The following is a 23233-nucleotide window of genomic DNA, read 5'->3' on the forward strand; positions in this document are numbered from 1 at the left end:
ACATCAGAGAGGGAGAGAGACTGGAACATGAGACTGAAGGCAAGCAGAATATGCCACCCTAAAATATGCCCTCTGGGCACAGCTGCTTACTTTGAGTTAAAGTCACTTGGGAAAGAGCCAGTGCAAAAAGGGCACTTTGACCTTCGCGTGTCGCCCTTAAAAACGGGAAATAAGTCTCCCATGTGAAAGGTATCCTCCCTGGGGGATAGAAGGCATCCTTCTCACCAGACATGGGGAATTCAGGACCAAGAAGGCTGTGCAAAGAAAACTTGTTACTTCTTCACTAATTTACTACCCCAAGCCCAAACCTCTTTGTTTTGCCAAGGTTGCACAAATTTATTGTTCCTTGGTCTAAGAGGTATAAAAACTTCCTACTTGGGTGATTTGAGTTTCATATTTTCATGTATATATGGGACCCCCATATATACAAAATTAAATTTGCTTTTCTCCTGTTAATCTATCATAGCTTCCCAGGTGGTGCTGGTAGTAAAGAACCCACCTGCCAATGCAGGAGACAGAAGAGATGCAGGTTCGATTCCTGGGTCGGGAAGATCCCCTGGAGAAGGAAATGGCAACCCACTCCAGTGTTCTTGCCTGGAGAATCCCATGGACAGAGGAACTAGGTGGGCTACAATTCATGGGGTCGTAAATAGTCGAACATGACTGAGTGACTCAACAACAGTCTTTCATATGGCAATTTAATTATTAGGTTAGCCAAAGAACCTAGAAGGGAAAAACAGAAAAACTTTCCATCCTTATACTACATTGCCAGCTCTGAAGATGGAAGAAGGGGCCTTGAGTCAAAGAAGACAGACATCTCTAAAAGCGAGAAAAGGCAAGGAAAGTGATTCTCCTATCAAGCTTACAGAAGGAACACAGCCTCACTGCCTCATTTTAGACTCTGAAGCTAAAACTCCTCAATGCTTACAACGTGAGAAGTCCCACGGTAAGAATCCTGTTTAAAACTTTGTTAGAATTTCCCAAAAGTTTTTAACCATAGACGTTTTAAGAATTCTTTTTTAAACATTCTTCAGAATAGTTGTTCATGAAACATACTTTGGGAAACACTGGTATAAGGATTTATGCTATGGATTACGGTATCTGGAAAGGATGTAGACATTCTTGGATACATTTATCGAGATGGAAATTCCATCCACTGACTCCATTTAGTGAATTATTACCGAGAATCTGTGATGGTTTTATGTTGAGACGGCTATTGGGATGAGAGAAGAGGGAATGATGAGGGAAGAGGAGATGAGATATATATAAAGACATAAAGAAAATATCACTGACTCCACAAGAAATATTATTTAGTAGGAGGTATGTCGGACATGACTGAGCGACTGAACTGAATTGATGAGATATTTACCAAAAGATCATAAACCAGGTAGAAAATGTTAGGTTTTGAGTGTGTATGGGTGGATGAAGGGACCATAGTGCTGTGGATGTTTGGAGGAAGAAAAAAAACAATTCTGGGAAGAATGGAAGGTGTCAGAAAATGAATTATGAAAGACCTGGCATTTGGATTTGAAGTCTTTTAAGCACAGCTTTCCTGGAACTCTCTTGCTTTCTCGATGATCCAGCAGATGTTGGCAATTTGATCTCTGGTTCCTCTGCCTTTTCTAAAACCAGCTTGAACATCTGGAAGTTCACGGTTCACATATCGTTAAACCCTGGCTTGGAGAATTTTGAGCATTCCTTTACTAGCGTGTGAGATGAGTGCAATTGTGCGGTAGCTTGAGCATTCTTTGGCATTGCCTTTCTATGGGATTGGAATGAAAACTGACCTTTTCCAGTCCTGTGGCCACTGCTGAGTTTTCCAGATTTGCTGGCATATTGAGTGCAGCACTTTCACAGCATCATCTTTCAGGATTTGAAATAGCTCAACTGGAATTCCCATCACCTCCACTTGCTTTGTTCACAGTGATGCTTTCTAAGGCCCACTTGACTTCACATTCCAGGATGTCTGGCTCTAGGTGAGTAATCATACCATCGTGATTATCTGGGTTGTGAAGATCTTTTTTGTACAGTTCTGTGTATTCTTGCCACCTCTTCTTAATATCTTCTGCTTCTGTTAGGTCCATACCATTTCTGTCCTTTATCGAACCCATCTTTGCCTGAAATGTTCCCTTGGTATCTCTAATTTTCTTGAAGAGATCTCTAGTCTTTCCCATTCTGCTGTTTTCCTCTATTTCTTTGCATCTATTTCTGCTTTATTGACTATGCCAAAGCCTTTGACTGTGTGGATCACAATAAACTGTGGAAAATTCTAAAAGAGATGGGAATACCAGACCACCTGACCTGCCTCTTGAGAAACCTGTATGCAGGTCAGGAAGCAAGAGTTAGAACTGGATCTGGAACAACAGACTGGTTCCAAATAGGAAAAAGAGTACGTCAACGCTATATATTGTCACCCTGCTTATTTAACTTATGTGCAGAGTACACGATGAGAAACACTGGGCTGGAAGAAGCACAAGCTGGAATCAAGATTGCCGGGAGAAATATCAATAACCTCAGATATCCATATGACACCACCCTCATGGCAGAAAGTGAAGAGGAATGAAAGAGCCTCTTGATGAAAGTGAAAGAGGAGAGTGAAAAAGTTGGCTTAAAGCTCAACATTCAGAAAACTAAGATCATGGCATCCAGTCCCATCACTTCATGCCAAATAGATGGGGAAACAGTGGAAAAAGTGGCAGACTTTATTTTTTTGGGCTCCAAAATCACTACAGATGGTGATTGCAGCCATGAAATTAAAAGACGCTTACTCCTTGGAAGGAAAGTTATGACCAACCTAGATAGCATATTAAAAAGCAGAGATTACTTTGCCAACAAAGGTCCGTCTAGTCAAGGCTGTGGTTTTTCCAGTAGTCATGTATGGATGTGAGAGCTGGACTGTGAAGAAAGCTGAGTGCCAAAGAATTGATGCTTTTGAACTGTGGTGTTGGAGAAGACTCTTGAGAGTCCCTTGGACTGCAAGGAGATCCAACCAGTCCATCCTAAAGGAGATAAGTCCTGGGTGTTCATTGGAAGGACTGATGCTGAAGCTGAAATTCCAATACTTTGGCCACCTCATGCGAAGAGTTGATTCATTGGAAAAGACCCTGATGCTGGGAGGGATTGGGGGCAGGAGGAGAGGGGACGACAGAGGATGAGATGGCTGGATGGCATCACCAACCTGATGGACATGAGTTTGGGTGAACTCCTGGAGTTGGTGATGGACAGGGAGGCCTGGTGTGCTGCATTTCATGGGGTTGCAAAGAGTCAGACACGACTGAGTGATTGAACTGAACTGAACTGAAGCACAGCTAGGCTGATGACTGGAAAAGCGAGAGAAAAGGGAAGTTTGGGTGAGCAACCTTACCTGTAACAAGTGGTGCCCAACTCAAGAATCACATAAGGGACTTTCCTGGTGGTCCAGTGGTAAAGAATCTGCCTTCCAGTGTAGGGAACACAGGTTTGGTCCAGGAAGATTCCACATGCCGCAGGACAACTAAGCCTGTGTGTGCTGCAACTACTGAGGCCTTGCTCTAGAGTCTGTGCTCGGCAACATTCGAGAAGCCACTGCAGTGAGCTCACAGAGCGGCTAGAGAAAGCGCACGCACAGCAACAAAGACCCAGTGCAACCAAAGATAAATAAATATTTTTAAAAAGGAACTCTGTGGGGCAGGCAGGACGAGCTTTGCTAAGTGACATCCTCATCTGTGTAATCATCAGAATTATAAATTGGGGTTCCAGTCCTAGGAAAATTCTTAAGTTCCACAAAACACTGAAATTTATCATAGATAAATGAAAATAAAATGATAGAGGCTCTTAAAATACATGAATATATATAACCAAATAATAAATGCTCCTTTTAGGTAAATGCTCCTTTTGGGGGTATTTTTCTGCGTGGAAAGGACTTTCCGAGGTTTCTTAAAATATATTAAAAACTTAAAACGTAAAAACTGTCAAGTTTAGACTAAAGATGCTCTTCTGGTAAATCTTCTGGTGGCTCTCTTCACTATTCCCTGGGCCTTGAAACTTCTAAATTTCAGTTTAGGGATGTCCCTGGTAGTCCAGTGTTTAAGACTGCCCTCTCACTGTCAAGGACCTGGGTTCGATCCCCGGTCAGGGAAATAAGATCCCACAACCCACATGGTGTAGCAAAAAATAGATAAATTTAAAAAACTTCAGGGTTAGAGTCTGCTGTGTCAAAAAGTGTCGATGTCAACTCTGTGTGCAAGGAAGACTCTGCTTTAATAGTAAAGGGCAGAAGAGGAGCACCTCTGTGCTGATGTTTGCTTCCTGTTTGGTGTGGATTCTGGGCTTCCCTGGTGGCTCAGACAGTGAAGAATCCACCTGCAATGTGGGAGGCCTGGGTTCGATCCCTGGGTTGGGAAGATCTCCTGGAGGAGGGCATGGCAGCCCACTCCAGTATTCTTGCCTGGAGAATCCCATGGACAGAGAAGCCTGGCGGGCTACAGTCCATGGGGTCGCAAAGAGCCGGACACGACTGAGTGACTAAGCACAGCATTAGGCTCTTTAGGAGCAGAAAGTCTCTCCCCTTGGGTCTCTGCAAGTCTCCACTCCAGAGCAGTGCAGGCATTCTCTGGGCGTGTTTGCCGCGATGGTGAAAGGATCACTGGAGTGAAATCTTGGCTCCAACTCAAACTCGTTTAGGAAATGAAATTTTGAATATTTAATATTTCAATAAGGAAAAGGAAAATGAAAGCAGGTTGCATTTTAGGGGTGAGGAAGTCAACAGACTTTCTTTTTTTTGGTGGGAGAGGGGCTTTAACCCCTAGAAGAAACCAGCTTTGTCACTTTCTGGAAAGGCACCTGGACTGTCGCAGTTGTTGTTTAGTCACTCAGCCGCATCCGACGCTTTGTGACCCCATGGACTATAGCCCGAGAGGCTCCTCTATCCATGGAATTCTCCAGACAAGAATACTGGAGTGATTTGCCATTTCCTTCTACAGGGATCTTCCCAATCTAGGGATTGAACTCGTGCCTCTTGGCAGGTGAATTCTTTACCACTGAGCCACCAGGGAAGCCCATACTTAATCCCAGGACTTGATCCAAAGCTTGGCAAATCAAGCAGAATCACTTGCTTCATTTTAAATTTCATTAAAGAAAGAAAAGGGAAGGATTAGAGGATCACCTCCCAAGAAACATTCAGGCAGGTCTGACCTCAGGAGACTGGGCACCCCCCTTGTTTGTCTGGCAAACACCTTCTCATCTTTCAAGACAGCTCCAGTGACACCTCCAGGAGGCCCGCTGGCTGCCTTTGGCAGTTGCTGACTCTGCCCCATGTGCTTCCAGGCACTTTGTGCAAAATTCGCTCAAATATCACTAACTGTATTTTATCCAGTTATCTGTTTACATATCTGAATTCAATTCAATAAATTTCTGCTAGGGCAATGCTATCAATAGAATCAAAGGCTTAAAGGCAGGAAGGACTCTGGCCTTTGGAAGCTACTTCCTACTATGAGAGATGGACAAATACACAGCTGCTTACGTCCTCTGTAACAGTAGAACAGGAAACAAAAGAGACAAAATAAGAAGGGAGTGATCAGGAACTCCTGGGTGACAGGGTCTCATTTCACATCCTTAGCACTTAAAATATGCTTGTTCCTTGGAAGAAAGCTATGACAAACCTAGAGAGTATATTAAAAAGCAGAGACATGAAAAGATGCTCAACATCACTCATCATCAGAGAAATGCAAATCAAAACCACAATGAGGTACCATTACACGCCAGTCAGGATGGCTGCTATCCAAAAGTCTACAAGCAATAAATGCTGGAGAGGGTGTGGAGAAAAGGGAACCCTCTTACACTGTTGGTGGGAATGCAAACTAGTACAGCCACTATGGAAAACAGTGTGGAGATTTCTTAAAAAACTGGAAATAGAACTGCCATATGACCCAGCAATACCACTTCTGGGCATACACACTGAGGAATCCAGATCTGAAAGAGACACGTGCACCCCAATGTTCATCGCAGCACTGTTTATAATAGCCAGGACATGGAAGCAACCTAGATGCCCATCAGCAGATGAATGGATAAGGAAGCTGTGGTACATATACACCATGGAATATTACTCAGCCGTTAAAAAGAATTCATTTGAATCAGTTCTAATGAGATGGATGAAACTGGAGCCCATTATACAGAGTGAAGTAAGTCAGAAAGATAAAGAACATTACAGTATACTAACACATATATACGGAATTTAGATAGATGGTGGCGATAACCCTATATGCAAAACAGAAAAAGAGACACAGAAATACAGAACAGACTTTTGAACTCTGGGGGAGAACGTGAGGGTGGGATGTTTTGAAAGAACAGCATGTATATTATCTATGGTGAAACGGACCACCAGCCCAGGTGGGATACATGAGTCAGGTGCTCGGGCCTGGTGCACTGGGAGGACCCTGAGGAGTCGGGTGGGGAGGGAGGTGGGAGGGGGGATCGGGATGGGGAATACATGTAACTATATGGCTGATTCATGTCAATGTATGACAAAACCCACTGAAATGTTGTAAAGTGATTGGCCTCCAACTAATAAAATAATATTAAAAAAAAAAAAAATAAAATAAAAAAAATAAAAAGCAGAGACATCACTTTGCCAACAAAGGTTCGTATAGTCAAAGCCATGACTTTTCCAGCAGTCATGTACGGATATGAGCGTTGGACCATAAAGAAGGCTGAGTGCCAAAGAATTGATGCTTTTGAATTGTGGTGCTGGAAAAGACTCTTGAGAGTCCCCTGGACAGCAAGGAGATCAAACCAATCCATTCAAAAGGAAATCAATCCTGAATATTCATTAGAAGGACAGATACTGAAGCTGAAGCTCCAAAACTTTGGCCACCTGATGTGAAGAGCCCACTCACTGGAAAAAACCCTGATGCTGGGAAAGACTGAGGGCAGGAGAAGAGGGTGACAGAGGATGAGATGGTTGGATGGCATCATCAACTCAATGGACATGAGTTCGAGAAAGCTCCAGGAGATGGTGAAGAACAGGGAAGCCTGGCGTGCTGCAGTCCACAGGGTCATGAAGAGTTGAACTGAGAACAACAACAAAAGTCCTTAGCACAGGGTCTGGTGCGTAACAAGCTCCTTAGAGGTAAATGGAGGGAGGGAGACGGGGAGAGAGGAGAGAAGGAGGGAGGGCGGGAGAGAAGGGAGCGGGAATCAACAAAAATGCTCCACCCCAGCCCTGTCATTGCTGGACCCTATCAAATCCATCAGCTACTCTAAAGTGGAATTTTCAGGCTCCCGGAAGAGATATTTCAGAGCAGGCAGTCAATGATTCAATCTCACCTAGCACATAAAACAGTACATGATAATCACCATTGGTGCAGATGAGTCATCATTTGTCCCATATTTAACTGTCATCCCACAGAACACATTAGTTGTTACTGGTTAGTTAGTTGTTACTAGTTAGACCCCAGGGGGTCTACAGAAAAGAAACTTTCATTCACTAAACCACTAGCACTACATCAATTTCTTTCTTGGATTCCGCATTATTAGACCAGCAGGCTCTTTTGCTCCCACAAAAGGATTTAGCTAGGATTTTCGTCCCCTTAGAACCTTGTCTGCCATCGGTTCCCCATTTCTCTGCCAGCTTCATCTGTGCAGCTCATCTTGGATTACGTCCGGCAGATGGAGAGAGGCATCCTATTTCAAGCCTCTGCTGTCTGCATCCCAGAGCCCTCTTGGGCAGCCTCTATTTCATCAGGGAGGGAAGGGAGGAGGGAGGATGAGCAACCTCCCTAAGAGAGGAGAGTGTAAAGTATTTCTCAAATTTTCGTCTTCAACAGTGAGTATCATTTTACTCCCTGGGGGGAGACTATGCTTTGTTGTTCAGGCCAGCAATATAATCTCTAGTATCCTGATGCCAAAATATCAATTACAGGTTCATTTGGATAATGGGATAAATTGGTGTCCAGACTGCTACACAAGACATAAACTGGAGATGTTGCTGGAAGGAACTGAGAGTCAAGATAGATGTGAATAAGGTAAAGTCCAATTCTTCATATCCTTGCAAAGTCAGTAACTTCATTCTCAACTGTTACTTGTCTCATAAGCTCACCAGCAACCAAGGAGAAGTAGATATTCCCGAAGAGGTCTTCTTAGGTCCTAATCAGAAATTTTAATTTTCCCAGAGCATTTCAGTTATCCAAGGGCAATGCTACGAGCAGACTGAAAGAAATAAATGACTTGTAACAGAAAACAAATGTTTCACCAGACACAGAAAGAATATTGCATGATTCCCTTTATATGAAATAGCTAGAACAGGTAAACCCCCAGAGCCTGGTGGCTCAGATGGCAAAATATCTGCCTGCAACGCAGGAGACCTGGATTCAATCCCTGCATTGAGAAGATCCCCTAGAGAAGGGAATGGCCACCTACTCCAGTATTCTTGTCTGGAGAATCCTGTGGACAGAGGAGCCTGGCGGGCTACAGTCCATGGGGTTGCAAAGAGCCATTTCCAGTGTTTGTCATCCTTTAGTCTTTCTTATAGAAACTCCAGTGTTTTGCCATAATGTCTGTTTCAGGGAAGTACTTTTAACCATTGCCCCCTGATCTGCCTGGTCCTTCATCATCATCACCATCAGCAGCAGCAGCAGCAAGAGCGACTGCCCAGCCACAGTTACCTGTGTGGCTGGAGAATCTCGAGCGGAGCGGGCGCCCATGCTCACGAGCCCTCTGCCCCCTCCCAGAGCTGTGTGACCAAGCTGCGCTCTGGGGAGTGGCCTTCTGTGGTGGTGACGTCAAAGGCCAGGGGTCATTTCCGCTTAGTATTAAAATATGAAGACACTGCTCTTTCCACACACTCTCAGGATCATAGATCATCAATTTTAACAAAGAGCAGAAGCATCTTTGGAAGAAAGGCAGTTTTTCCCCACTTCTTTTTGACACTAAGAAGAACATATGCTTCCACACACAGATCCAAAGCAGTCAGCTGTTAAGTGGAAAGAAAAGTCCCAGAATGCAGGGGGAATAAAAATACTGAGTTTTATTAGACCAGCAGGTCTTTTTACCTCAGTAAAAAGAAGGGAATTTGAAAAGAAACTTGTAGACTATGTAACAACAACAAAACCACTAATGATCATATTTGGGAAGAGCAGGTTTGGGACTGCCCCGTCTTACCCCACACCTTCCTTCCTGGGGCCTCACCCCATGCAGTTAGGGCCGTAGATTATCAGGCCTCCCAAACGCTCACCCAACCAATTTTCTAAACCACTCAGGTGGTCTCTTGTTGATCTAGCTCTGACCTTTCCACTTTTGACCTTATGACTTCTTTTTTCAACCAAGGCTTGGTCCCCTCTCCTAGACTTACTGCTTAGCCTTGAACATTTGATTTCCTAGATCATGGTTTAGACATTCCTCTGGGACCCATACCTCTGAGGACTTCATGTATTCAGCCTGGCCAGGGGATGCTGAAACCAAGTCCCCCCGAAACTGAGTTTCTCTGCTGAGTTTATGATTAACCCCTTTATCCAAAACTTTGCTTCTTTTCCTGAACCTGTTCCCCTGAAGACTGAGGAGTATCAAAGAAAAGGGGAAACCCTAAAAAAGTCCCTGTGTACCTGTTCTTTGAAGTAAAAGGCTTTTGCTTTGGTCTCCCAGGCCTCCCTTGAGTCTCTAAAGGCTGACTCAAGAGTTAAGGAAAAGGAAATGTGAAGATATAGAAACAAAGAGCTGTTGGGCCAGGAAATTGCTAATAATTTAGCATATAAATCTGACACATTGCAGAATCATCAGACTGAAGGGTCCCTGAAAGATACAGATAAAGGCCTGATATACGTTCCTAGGTTATTTTTACAGGAAACTCCAGATGGAAACTGACCACAAGAACATAGACCCCAGACCAGTTGAAACCAAAAGGCTAATCAAGCTTGATGCCAACCAATGAAACTCCACCTTGATGCCAACCAATCCGAGAATTGTGCACTGATCACATACCCTGGGTCCCCTCCTTCATGCTGCTTTTGAAATACCTTCTGAAAAGCTACCAGGGAGTTCAGGTCTTTCGACTATGAGCTGCCTGTTCTTGCTTGGTGCCCTACGATAAATGCTGTATTTCCCTTCATGAGAACCTGGTGTGAGGAGATGTGCTTTACTGCACATGGATGAGTGGGCCAAGTTTGGTTCCGTAACAATGTCACTGCTCACTGTGACCCACGGAAAAGCGTTCAGTTCAGTTTTGCTGCATCCTTCTTTTTCTTGCCTGTTTCTTTTTCTTTTCCCTTAGTCTTAAGACTGAGCATAAACAAGGTTCTAGAGTTGATTTCAGGCTTACCAATGGCTAGATAAGCTTTACGTCAAGAAGAAATGCTTAAATGTAATGAGAAAGCAAAATATATTAAATGCTTTCAAAATCCCTTAATTTTATTGCAATATGCCAACTGACTCAGAGAGTCGTGTTTTTTTTTTTTTTCCTATGTTGTGTGAGAAAAAAAACATGTGGTCCTGTCACAAAATGTTCTACAAGCCACAGAAATTGTAGCAATATTTTCCTGGAAAAAAATCCTGAAGGAGGGGAAAAGCATCTGTTTCCTATGTTTACCATGCTATGGAATGAAATGCAAAATGGGGAGTGGTCTACGGAGGGGCACCTATTTTCCTTTTGACAGGAAGCTGAGGTAGAGTGTTAATTGTGAGTACCTTGGGGTTAAGCAGCACGGATGAGGACCACAATGTTGTGTATACGTGTGTAATTCCTGCCCTGGACCTGGGCAGGGCTCTGTCACCTCCATCCTTCCGTCACTGTCACAGCACGATAAAACCACACTGATAAAAGCACTGATATGTCCATGATAAAAATAACACGGACCAGGCTCTTCTGCTTACTGACTCTGACCTTGGCCAAGTCATTTAAGCTTTCTGAGCCTGTTTCTCTACTTGCAAGATGGGGATAATAATGACTCTTACATATTATTTAAGGTGCTGTTTTGGTTGAATGTGTCCCCTCAAAGGATGTATTGAATTCCTAACCCCCAGTACCTCAGAATGTGAACTTATTTGGAAATAAGGTGAATGTTGATGTCATAGTTAAGATGGCGTCAAACTAGAGCAGTACCCAGTCTTTTTGGCACCAGGGACTGGTTTCATAGAAGACAATTTTTCCATGAACCATGGTGGGTGGGGAGGATGGTTTCAGGATTGATTCAGGCACATTGCATTTATTGTGTACTTTAATTCCAGTATTATTATTACATCATGTCTACCTCAGATCATCAAACATTGGATCCCAGAGGTTGTGGACGCCTGGGTTAGACTCTTAATGTAATATGTCAGAATTCCTTAAAAAGAAAGGACCACCAAGGGAAGATACAAACATTTGGGGAGTAAGTCACATGACTACAGAGGCAGAGACTGGAGTGATGCAGTTCAGGCCAAGGAACGCCAGCTAATGCCTGCCACCACCGTGACATCCTCCCATCCCATGGGAGGGAGCGTGACCCTACCTTAATTTGGGACTTCCGCAGAACTGCAAGACAATACATTTCTGTTGTTTTAAGCCGCCCAGTTTGTGGTCTTTTGTTACAGCAACACTCAGAAACTGATACAGTGGTGGAGGTACAGTTTACTTATTGTGCATGTGTGTATTTTAATTGCAGAGGAAATAGAACAAAATACTTAGAATAAACCAGAGAGACAAGAAGACAAGGTAACTTTCCTTATGTATCTAAACCAAGGAAATGACATTATTTCCTCTAGAGCTGACATTGCTCCTCTCTCTCCCACCCACTCTACTCCAGCTCACAGCCCTCCTGGCTTTGTTTGGGACATCACCATGTCCCCTTGTTAGGAGCTTTGTATTAGCTCCTTCTCCACTTGGAACACACCAGGGCTAACCCTGGAATTCCTGTCTTTCCTCAATAAGGCAGGTCCTGCCACCTCACTTGACCCTGAAATCTATCTTCCCACCCACCCAGCATACGTCCACTTCCCCTTACCTGGCTCTGCTTTTTCTTTTCCCGTGTTCTTTCTGGCTTCTAACATCCTGACTGCTTTTAGCTTATTTCTCTACTGTGTACATTATTTACTATTTCTCTCCATGGTAGAACAAGCTACATGAGGGCAGGGATCTTCACCTGCTTCATTCATGACGGGGATTAGCATCTACAATAGGACCTAATTCATAAGAGGTACTCCACAAAGATTTTGTTCATCCACTATTTATCTTTAATTAGCCACTTTATCATTATAGAAACTGTACATGTCATCAAAACCATTAGAAAAAATCATGAACTTCGAGTTCCTTCCATTCAATAATATCTCCCCAATCAAGGTAAAACAAAATGGTTTTCATCTGCTTTTAAGTGATTCCCTAAGGAATCCTGTCTCTTGAGAAAAAATGTCATGGTAGGAATAATACTCACTTTCCAAGGTTTGGTGTGTGCATTAAACAACACTGAATATAATGGTTATTGTAACAAATAATACAGGTAGTTGCTGTTTTCTCATCTTTGATCTTGTCTTTAACTTCCACCCTTTCCTCCAAGTTTCAAAAAGTAAGTGACAGATACCTGCAGTTGAAAGAACAGTATGATGCTGTGTTTACTGGGGGACAGGTGTGAAACGCCTTCCACTCCAGGCACTCAGGACAAAGCTCTCAATCTACAGTACCAAGCTCAACAGACCAATTGCACCATGAGACACAAGGCCGCTAACTTATTCCAAGGAATTTTATAACAGCAGCAAATAGTAGTAATTAACAATAAGCAATAACAGTTTTATTTTTATATTATACTCTCCAATTGGCAAAGCATTTTCATATGAAATTTTCTCTTATAGATAAAAGAACTGGAGCTCTGAGAATTTAAATGACTTGTCCAAATTTACACAGATGGCACATAAAGAACTGAGAATTAAATCTAGAACTAGAAGACCATCAATGACAAGGATCTTTTAACTTGATATTTAGTGAAATGCACACCATCCACGTCAAGTCCCACTCACAATAAACAAAACATTCTTCAGTATTTTCTCTGCGAGCTACCTCTTTCCCCATCCTCTAAACAAACGACTCACCTCTCTGAATAGCTACACGTCCTTGTAGATAGCGCTCCTCCAAAATTTTCTTCTTCTTGTGAAAAGAAGAATTTATCCTCAGTGGTAAGTGTGCCCAGAAATAGGGTACATTGTTGAGAAAGCCTGGGAATCACTGCTCTTGTGAACTGTTGAGAAAAAAAAAAATCATGAGCTTTATATCTTCATTTCTCTCCAAAGACATCTTTAAAATGAATCTCTTGAAGATGGCGGAGGAACAGGACGGGGAGACCACTTTCTCCCCCACAAATTCATCGAAAGAACAATTGAACGCAGAGCAAACTTCACAAAACTTCTGATCGCTAGCAGAGGACATCAGGCGCCCAGAAAAGCAGTCCATTGTCTTCAAAAGGAGGAAGGACAAAATATTAAAGATAAAAAGAGAGACAAAAGAGCTAAGGACGGAGATCCATCCCGGGAAGGGAGTCTTCATAGAGGAAGTTTCCAAACACCAGGAAACCCTCACACTGGCGGGTCTGGGGGAAGTTTTCGAATCTCAGAGGGCAACCTAACTGGGAGGAAAAATAAATAAAACCCACAGATTACATGCCTAAAAGCAACTCCCAGCAGAAAAGTACCCCAGACGCCCGCATCCGCCACCAGCAAGTGGGGATGTAACGGAGAGGAGCGGGCGGCATTGCTCAGGGTAAGGACCGGGCCTGAGTGCCCTGAGGACAATCGGAGGGAGCTTTTGTGAGTTACCAACTTAAACTGTGGGACAGCAAGAGAGAGAGAGAAAATTAACCAGCCGAACAAGTTCGCAGAACAAAGGGTCTGAACAAGTCCAGAGAAGAGCTTGCAGGCTGCGGACAGGCCCAGCCCCTCCGCAGGCAGGAGGCAGGGGGAAGGGGAAAGGGGCAGGCTCGGCCCCAAGGACCGCATCCCCTACTGCACTGCAAACGGGCCTCCAGTTTCTAATCAAAGACCTCCTGAGATTCTGGATGGTCAACTTCCGCCCGGGAGGGCGCGGGCAGGGACTGGGGCTGGCGGAGGGGAGAAGGCGTGCTGCACCCGGGGAGAGTGCGCCCGTCAAGCCCCTGGCTGCCTGAGCCGCTGGGACGGGGAAGGCACAAAACGCAGGCGCGGCTTTGTGTTCCGCGCTTTTGTGGATCACCCGAGGGCTGGAACCGCGCGCAGAGCAGGGCCCGCTCCATATAGAGCAGCCAGGAGCCTGAGCAGCGTAGACGGCGAAAGCAGCGCCAGCCCCTCCCCGCAGCGCGACGGAACTAGCAACCTGAACAAGAGACCACCTCCGCCCGCCTGTGTCAGGGCGTAAATTAGGCACGGAAGAGACCGGCAAACAGAAGCCAAATAAACAAAGGGAACCGCTTCAGAAGGGACGGTGCAACAGATTAAAATCCCTGTAGATAACACGGACTACACAGGAAGGGGCCTGTAGACATCGAGAAGTGTAAGCTGGAACGAGGAGCTATCTGAAACTGAGCCGAACCCACACTGACCGCAACAGCTCCAGAGAAATTCCTAGATATATTTTTACCTTTATTTTTCTTTTCTTTTCTTTTTTATTTTTTATCTTTTATTTTCTTTTAAAATTCCCTATTACTGCCCCATTACTCCTTAACTTTCATTTTCATATATTGTTACGACTTTTTTAATTAGGAAAAATTTTTTCTTGGTTTTTTCTTCTTTTTTTTTCTTTTTCTCTTATTTTCTTTTAAAGTCCTCTATTACTTCTCTACTACTCCTTAATTTTCATTTTCATTTCACTATAACCTTGCAAAAAAAAAAAAGAGAAGCCCTATTTTTAAACCGAACTTCATATATATTTCTAAAATTTTTTGTGTTTTTGTTTTTAATATTGTATTTTTAAGAGTCTAACCTCTACTCTAGATTTTTAATCTTTGTTTTTCAGTATGTGACATAAATTTTGGACATTTAAGAATCCAATATTCAGTTCCCATTTTTACTCACGAGTGTGTTGATTACTCTCTCCCACTTTTGACTCTACGATTTCTACCTCAGATCACCTCTATTTCCTTCCTTCCCCTTCTCTCCCCAATCCAATTCTGTGAATCTCTGTGGGTGTCTGGGCTACGGAGAACACTTAGGGCACAGACTACTGCATAGATCTGTTTCTCTCCTCTTGAGTCCCCGTTTTTCTCCTCCTGCTCATCTCTACCTCCCTCCTCCCTCTCCTCTTCTTCATGTAACTCTGTGAACCTCTCTGGGCGTCCCTCATGGTGGAGAAACTTTCCACCATTAACCTAGAAGTCTTATTATCAGTCCTGTATAGTTGGAGAAGTCCTGAGACTACTGGAAGAATAAGACTGAAATCCAGAGGCAGGAGACTTAAGCCCAAAACCTGAGAACACAGAAAACTCCCGACTACATGGAACTTTAAGTAATAAGAGACCATCCAAAAGCCTCCATACCTACACTGAAACCAGCCACCACCCAAGAGCCAGTAAGTTTCAGAGCAAGACATACCACGCAAATTCTCCAGCAATGCACGAACATAGCCCTGAGCGTCAACTTACAGGCTGCCCAAAGTCACACCTAACACATAGACCCATCTCAAAACTCATTACTGGCCACTCCATTGCACTCCAGAGAGAAGAAATCCAGTTCCACGCACCAGAACACCAACACAAGCTTCCCTAACCAGGAAACCTTGACAAGCCAATCGTCCAGCCCCACCCACTGGGTGAAACCTCCACAATAAAAAGGAACCACAGACCTCCAGAATATAGAAAGCCCACTCCAGACACAGCAATCTAAACAAGATGAAAAGGCAGAGAAATACCCAACAGGTAAAGGAACATGAAAAATGCCCACTAAGTCAAACAAAAGAGGAGGAGATAGGGAATCTACCTGAAAAAGAATTTAGAATAATGATAATAAAAATGATCCAAAATCTTGAAAACAAAATGGAGTTACAGATAAATAGCCTGGAGACAAAGATTGAAAAGATGCAAGAAATGTTTAATAAAGACCTAGAAGAAATAAAAAAGAGCCAATTAAAAATGAATAATGCAATAATTGAGATCAAAAACACTCTGGAGGGAACCAAGAGTAGAATAACGGAGACAGAAGACAGGATAAGTGAGGTAGAAGATAAAATGGTGAAAGAAATGAAGCAGAGAAGAAAAAAGAAAAAAGAATCAAAAGAAATGAGGACAACCTCAGGGACCTCTGGGACAATGTGAAACGCCCCAACATTCGAATCATAGGAGTCCCAGAAGAAGAAGACAAAAAGAAAGGCCATGAGAAGACACTCGAGGAGATAATAGCTGAAAACTTCCCCAAAATGGGGAAGGAAGTAGCCACCCAAGTCCAAGAAGCCCAGAGAGTCCCAAACAGGATAAACCCAAGGCGAAACACCCCAAGACACATATTAATCAAATTAACAAAGATCAAACACAAAGAACAAATATTAAAAGCAGCAAGGGAGAAACAACAAATAACACACAAAGGGATTCCCATAAGGATAACAGCTGATCTATCAATAGAAACCCTCCAGGCCAGAAGGAAATGGCAGGACATACTCAAAGTAATGAAAGAGAATAACCTACAACCTAGATTACTGTTCCCAGCAAGGATCTCATTCAGATATGAAGGAGAATTCAAAAGCTTTACAGACAAGCAAAAGCTGAGAGAATTCAGCACCACCAAACCAGCTCTTCAACAAATGCTAAAGGATCTTCTCTAGACAGGAAACACAGAAAGGTTGTATAAACGTGAACCCAAAACAACAAAGTAAATGGCAACGGGACCATACCTATCAATAATTACCTTAAATGTAAATGGGTTGAATGCGCCAACCAAAAGACAAAGATTGGCTGAATGGATACAAAAACAAGACCCCTATATATGCTGTCTATAAGAGACCCACCTCAAAACAAGAGACACATACAGACTAAAAGTGAAGGGCTGGAAAAAAATATTTCACGCAAATGGAGACCAAAAGAAAGCAGGAGTCGCAATACTCATATCAGATAAAATAGACTTTCAAATAAAGGATGTGAAAAGAGACAAAGAAGGACACTACATAATGATCAAAGGAGCAATCCAAGAAGAAGATATAACAATTATAAATATATATGCACCCAACATAGGAGCACCGCAATATGTAAGGCAAACGCTAACGAGTCGCTAACGAGTATGAAAGAGGAAATTAATAGTAACACAATAATAGTGGGAGACTTTAATACCCCACTCACAACTATGGATAGATCAACTAAACAGAAAATTAACAAGGAAACACAAACTTTAAATGACACAATGAACCAGCTAGACCTAATTGATAGCTATAGGACATTTCACCTCAAAACAATCAACTTCACCTTTTTCTCAAGTGCACACGGAACCTTCTCCAGAATAGATCACATCCTGGGCCATAAATCTAGTCTTGGTAAATTCAAAAAAATTGAAATCATTCCAGTGATCTTTTTTGACCACAGTGCAGTAAGATTAGATCTCAATTACAGGAAAAAAAATTGCTAAAAATTCAAACATATGGAGGCTAAATAGCACACTTCTGAACAACCAACAAATCATAGAAGAAATCAAAAAGAAATCAAAATATGCATAGAAATGAGTGAAAATGAAAACACAACAACCCAAAACCTATGGGACACTGTAAAAGCAGTGCTAAGGCAAACATTCATAGCATTACAGCCTTATCTCAAGAAACAAGAAAAAAGTCAAATAAATAAACTAACTCCACGCCTAAAGCAATTAGAGAAGGAAGAAATGAAGAATCCCAGGGTTAGTAGAAGGAAAAAAATCTTAAAAATTAGGGCAGAAATAATTGCAAAAGAAACTAAAGAGACCATAGCAAAAATCAACAAAGCTAAAAGCTGGTTTTTTGAAAAAATAAACAAAATTGACAAACCATTAGCAAGACTCACTAAGAAACAAAGGGAGAAGAACCAAATTAACAAAATTAGAAATGAAAATGGAGAGATCACAACAGACAACACTGAAATACAAAGGATCATAAGAGACTACTACCAGCAGCTCTATGCCAATAAAATGGACAACTTGGAAGAAATGGACAAATTCTTAGAAAAGTATAACTTTCCAAAACTGAACCAGGAAGAAATAGAAGGTCTTAACAGACCCATCACAAGCAAGGAAATCGAAACTGTAATCAGAAATCTCCCAGCAAACAAAAGCCCAGGACCTGATGGCTTCACAGCTGAATTCTATCAAAAATTTAGAGAAGAGCTAACACCTATCTTACTCAAACCCTTCCAGAAAATTGCAGAAGAAGGTAAACTTCCAAACTCATTCTATGAGGCCACCATCACCCTAATTCCAAAACCAGACAAAGATGCCACAAAAAAAAACTACAGGCCAATATCACTGATGAACACAGATGCAAAAATCCTTAACAAAATTCTAGCATACAGAATCCAACAACATATTAAAAAAATTGTTGGTCATACACCATGACCAAGTGGGCTTTATCCCAGGAATGCAAGGATTCCTTAATATCTGCAAATCAATCAATGTAATAATACACCATATTAACAAATTGAAAGATAAAAACCATATGATTATCTCAATAGATGCAGAGAAAGCCTTTGACAAAATTCAACACCCATTTATGATTAAAACTCTCCAGAAAGCAGGAACATACCTCAACATAATAAATGCTATATATGAAAAACCTACAACAAGCATTACCCTCAATGGTGAAAAATTGAAAGCATTTCCCCTAAAATCAGGAACAAGACAAGGGTGCCCACTCTCACCACTACTATTCAACATAGTTTTGGAAGTGTTGGCCACAGCAGTCAGAGCAGAAAAAGAAGTAAAAGGAATCCAGATAGGAAAAGAAGAAGTGAAACTCTTGCTGTTTGCAGATGACATGATCCTCTACATAGAAAACCCTAAAGACTCTACCAGAAAATTACTAGAGCTAATCAACGAATATAGTAAAGTTCCAGGATATAAAATTAACACACAGAAATCCCCTGCATTCCTATACACTAACAATGAGAAAACAGTAAGAGAAATTAAGGAAACAATACCGTTCACCATTGCAACAAAAAGAATAAAATACTTAGGAGTATATCTACCTGAAGAAACAAAAGACCTATACACAGAAAACTATAAAACACTGATGAAAGAAATCAAAGAGGACACAAACAGAAGGAGAAATAAACCGCATTCACGGATTGGAAGAATTAATGTTGTCAAAATGGCTATACTACCCAAAGCAATCTATAGATTCAATGCAATCCCTATCAAGCTACCAACGGTATTTTTCACAGAACTAGAACAAATAATTTCACAATTTGTGTGGAAATACAAAAAACCTTTAATAACCAAAGCAATCTTGAGAAAGAAGAATGGAACTGGAGGAATCAACCTGCCTGACTTCAGGCTCTACTACAAAGCCACAGTCATCAAGATAGTATGGTACTGGCACAAAGACAGAAATATAGATCAATGGAACAGAATAGAAAGCCCAGAGATAAATCCATCAACCTATGGACACCTTATCTTCAACAAAGGAGGCAAGGATATACAATGGAAAAAAAGACAACCTCTGGGAAAACTGGTCAACCACTTGTAAAAGAATGAAACTAGAACACTTTCTAACACCATACACAAAAATAAACTCAAAATGGATTAAAGATCTAAATGTAAGACCAGAAACTATAAAACCCCTAGAGGAGAACATAGGCAAAACACTCCCCGACATAAATCACAGCAGGATCCTCTATGACCCACCTCCCAGAATATTGGAAATAAAAGCAAAAATAAACAAATGGGACCTAATGAAACTTAAAAGCTTTTGCACAACAAAGGAAACTATAAGCAAGGTGAAAAGACAACCCTCAGATTGGGAGAAAATAATAGCAAACGAAGCAACAGACAAAGGATTAATCTCAAAAATATACAAGCAACTCCTGCAGCTCAATTCCAGAAAAATAAATGACCCAATCAAAAAGTGGGCCAAAGAACTAAACAGATATTTCTCCAAAGAAGACATACAGATGGCTAACAAACACATGAAAAGATGCTCAACATCACTCATTATCAGAGAAATGCAAATCAAAACCACAAAGGTACCATTATACGCCAGTCAGGATGGCTGCTCTCCAAAAGTCTACAAGCAATAAATGCTGGAGAGGGTGTGGAGAAAAGGGAACCCTCTTACACTGTTGGTGGGAATGCAAACTAGTACAGCTGCTATGGAGAACAGTGTGGAGATTCCTTAAAAAACTGGAAATAGAACTGCCATATGACCGAGAAAACCAGATCTGAAAGAGACACATGCACCCCAATGTTCATCTCAGCCAGGACATGGAAGCAACCTAGATGCCCATCAGCAGACAAATGGATAAGGAAGCTGTGGTACATATACACCATGGAATATTACTCAGCCATTAAAAAGAATTCTTTTGAATCAGTTCTAATGAGATGGATGAAACTGGAGCCCATTATACAGAGTGAAGTAAGCCAGAAAGATAAAGAACATTACAGCATACTAACACATATATATGGAATTTAGAAAGATGGTAACGATAACCCTATATGCAAAACAGAAAAAGAGACACAGATGTACAGAACAGACTTTTGGACTCTGTGGGAGAAGGTGAGGGTGGGATGCTTCGAGAGAACAGCATCAAAACATGTATATTATCTATGGTGAAACAGATCACCAGCCCAGGTTGGATGCATGAGACAAGTCTCGGGCCTGGTGCACTGGCAAGACCCAGAGGGATCGGGTAGAGAGGGAGGTGGGAGGGGGGATCGGGATGGGGAATACGTGTAACTCCATGGCTGATTCATGTCAATGTATGACAAAACCCACTACAATACTGTAAAGTAATTAGCCTCCAACTAATAAAAATAAATGAAAAAAAAAGATAAATAAATAAAATAAAATGAATCTCTTTTCCATTCCCTGGCAGAAGTCATTACAAAAGAGGCTTTTATTGTTTGTTTTCTTTTTCTTGAGGTTTCCAATTAGGTTTAGTGATATTAAATTTGCATTCTTTAGCCTATATTTATTCTAGGGCCTTAAAAACACTTATTACAAACTGTTTCCACTTTCGAAGAGGCTGAAAGGATCATGTTCATGAATATTGAGGCTCCCATCCTTTTATACACAGAATTCTCATGTTTATTTTTCATGGTAATTCAGCTAAAATTCAAGGAGCTAGAAGACACAAATTCAGTCTAGTAAAGACAGTAATCATTAGATTATTTCCTTCCCTAGAAATAATGAGGGCACCTTTTTATTCAAATACCAACCACAGTGTTAACTAGGTTAATGGGCTCCCTGTGGGTAGGGCACACACAATCCCTTTAAATACACTGGAATGGAAATGACTTAATGACTGGAGATGTTAACTGGAAAGGGGGTAGGAAATGGCCAGGAACAACTCCAGATTCATATATGCCCTTCACAAACCCCAGGAAAAGACAACGCTCTGGGGCAATGACACAGAAAGAAATCATTTCAATTCTCAGGAATGACAGAGGCCATTGGGAGGAGTTCCCAGTGTGGGCTTAGAGAAGAATTCCCAGTTATGGCTAAGATGGAAAGCTTGTATCAGACCAACTTTCACTGAAACAACTAGAAAAGCTAGACAGAATTATTTTTAAAGGCTATTGGAAGGTACTGGAGTACCACCAAGGCAGACAGGACATGAGAGGCCAAGAACTTAGGGAGAAGGTAAATAAAAATGAGGGCAGTCATCATACTACTTTTCCTCTCTGATTTTTTTTTTTTTTACTTATTTATTTATTTTACTTATTATTTTGTGCTGGGTCTTCGTTGCTGGCGATTTCTCTAGTTGCCGTGAGAAGGGGCCAATCCAGCTGCAGATCACAGGCTCTAGAGCGTGTGGGCTCCTGTAGCTGCAGCACATGGGCTCAACAGCTGAGGTTCCTGGGCTCCAGAGCACTGACTCAATCGTTGTGGCACATGAGCTTAGTTGCCCTGGAGCATGTGGGATATTCCGGGATCAGGGATCAAACCCGTGTCTTCTGCATCGGCTGGAGGATTCTTTACCACTGAGCCACCAGGGAAGCCCCTGAAATCTACTGATCTTTAAGAGGCACAGGACAAAACCGCTGAGAAGTCAAGCAGAAAGCAGCTGCTCGTAGACAACATGAAGTGAGGAGGCCTTTTAACAGGCTCACAAGGTGGAGGAGATCCCAAAGTAAAGGGGAGTCCAGAGAAGCCAGCTCCACATTCTGTCTCTCTAAGCACTTGCTCATCGATAGACAATGTAAACCAAGCAGAAAACAGCAGCCAAGAGGCTGGGGAGCTAAACAGCGCATTTGATAGTTCGATGATGCTGGAGGAATGAAAAGTAGAGTTCAGGGACCACTGATGAAGGAAAAGCCCAGGTAAATACCCCATGCTTTCAGTTAGAATGTCTTAAAGGGCTGCATCCTAGAATGACGGCCTTAAAAATACAACTGAAGCCTCCAATCAGCTCAGTCCCTCATCAGATGGAAGAGGTCTGCGTTACTCCAACTGCCTATCAGAAGCAAGTGGAAGCCTCTGGAGAACGATACCATCATCCATAGTATCTATGACTTTTTATACATGTGTGTATTTAGTCACTCAGTCATGTCTGACTCTTTGCGACCCTATGGACTGTAGCCTGCCAGGCTCCTCTGTCCATGGAATTCTCCAGGCAAGAATACTGGAGTGGGTTGCCATTGACCCCTCGAGGGGATCTTCCCCACCCAGGGATTGAACCAGAGTCTACTGTGTCTTCTGCACTGCAGGTGGATTCTTTACCTGCTGGGCCATTATGTATCAGAGAAGCTTATATATAATGTCCTGCAGTCATTCAACAATTACTAGGAAACAATTTCTCTTTCAAGAAAAAAAGAGACAGTGAAAACTGCACTCAACAACTGTGATTACATAGTGCTTAAAGAACACATATTAACATTTATGGAAATTAACCACATGTGGATCACAAAAGTTTCAAGAAATTTCAACAAATGGGAATAACAGAGTACTTTTCTGAACCTATTATTTTGAAGTAATATAGATTCACAGGAAATTACAAAATAATATAATTTTTTAAATTAAAATAAAATTTACATTCGGTAAAACACTGGTTTTAACTGTATAGTATGATACATTTTGATAAAGAAATCCAATTGTGCAATAACCAACAAAATAAAAATACAGAAGCTTTCCATCATTCCAGAAAGTTCCGTCAGGTGCCTTTTAATCAAT

General features: G+C 42.0%; 1 protein-coding gene across 3 annotated transcripts in view; it reads right to left on the reverse strand.

Moving 5' to 3' along the window:
• CRACD (capping protein inhibiting regulator of actin dynamics) overlaps nt 1–23233 on the reverse strand; it is a 282251-nt gene that overhangs the window by 117539 nt on the left and 141479 nt on the right. For all 3 annotated transcript variants that reach the window (XM_065914365.1, XM_065914362.1, XM_065914364.1), the window contains exon 2: nt 13027–13172. The gene's annotated coding sequence lies outside the window, so the exon portion shown is untranslated. The remainder of the gene's footprint in view (nt 1–13026; nt 13173–23233) is intronic.

The sequence above is a fragment of the Muntiacus reevesi genome, chromosome 22 (assembly GCF_963930625.1).
Source record: "Muntiacus reevesi chromosome 22, mMunRee1.1, whole genome shotgun sequence".
NCBI classification, from domain to species: Eukaryota; Metazoa; Chordata; class Mammalia; order Artiodactyla; family Cervidae; genus Muntiacus; species Muntiacus reevesi.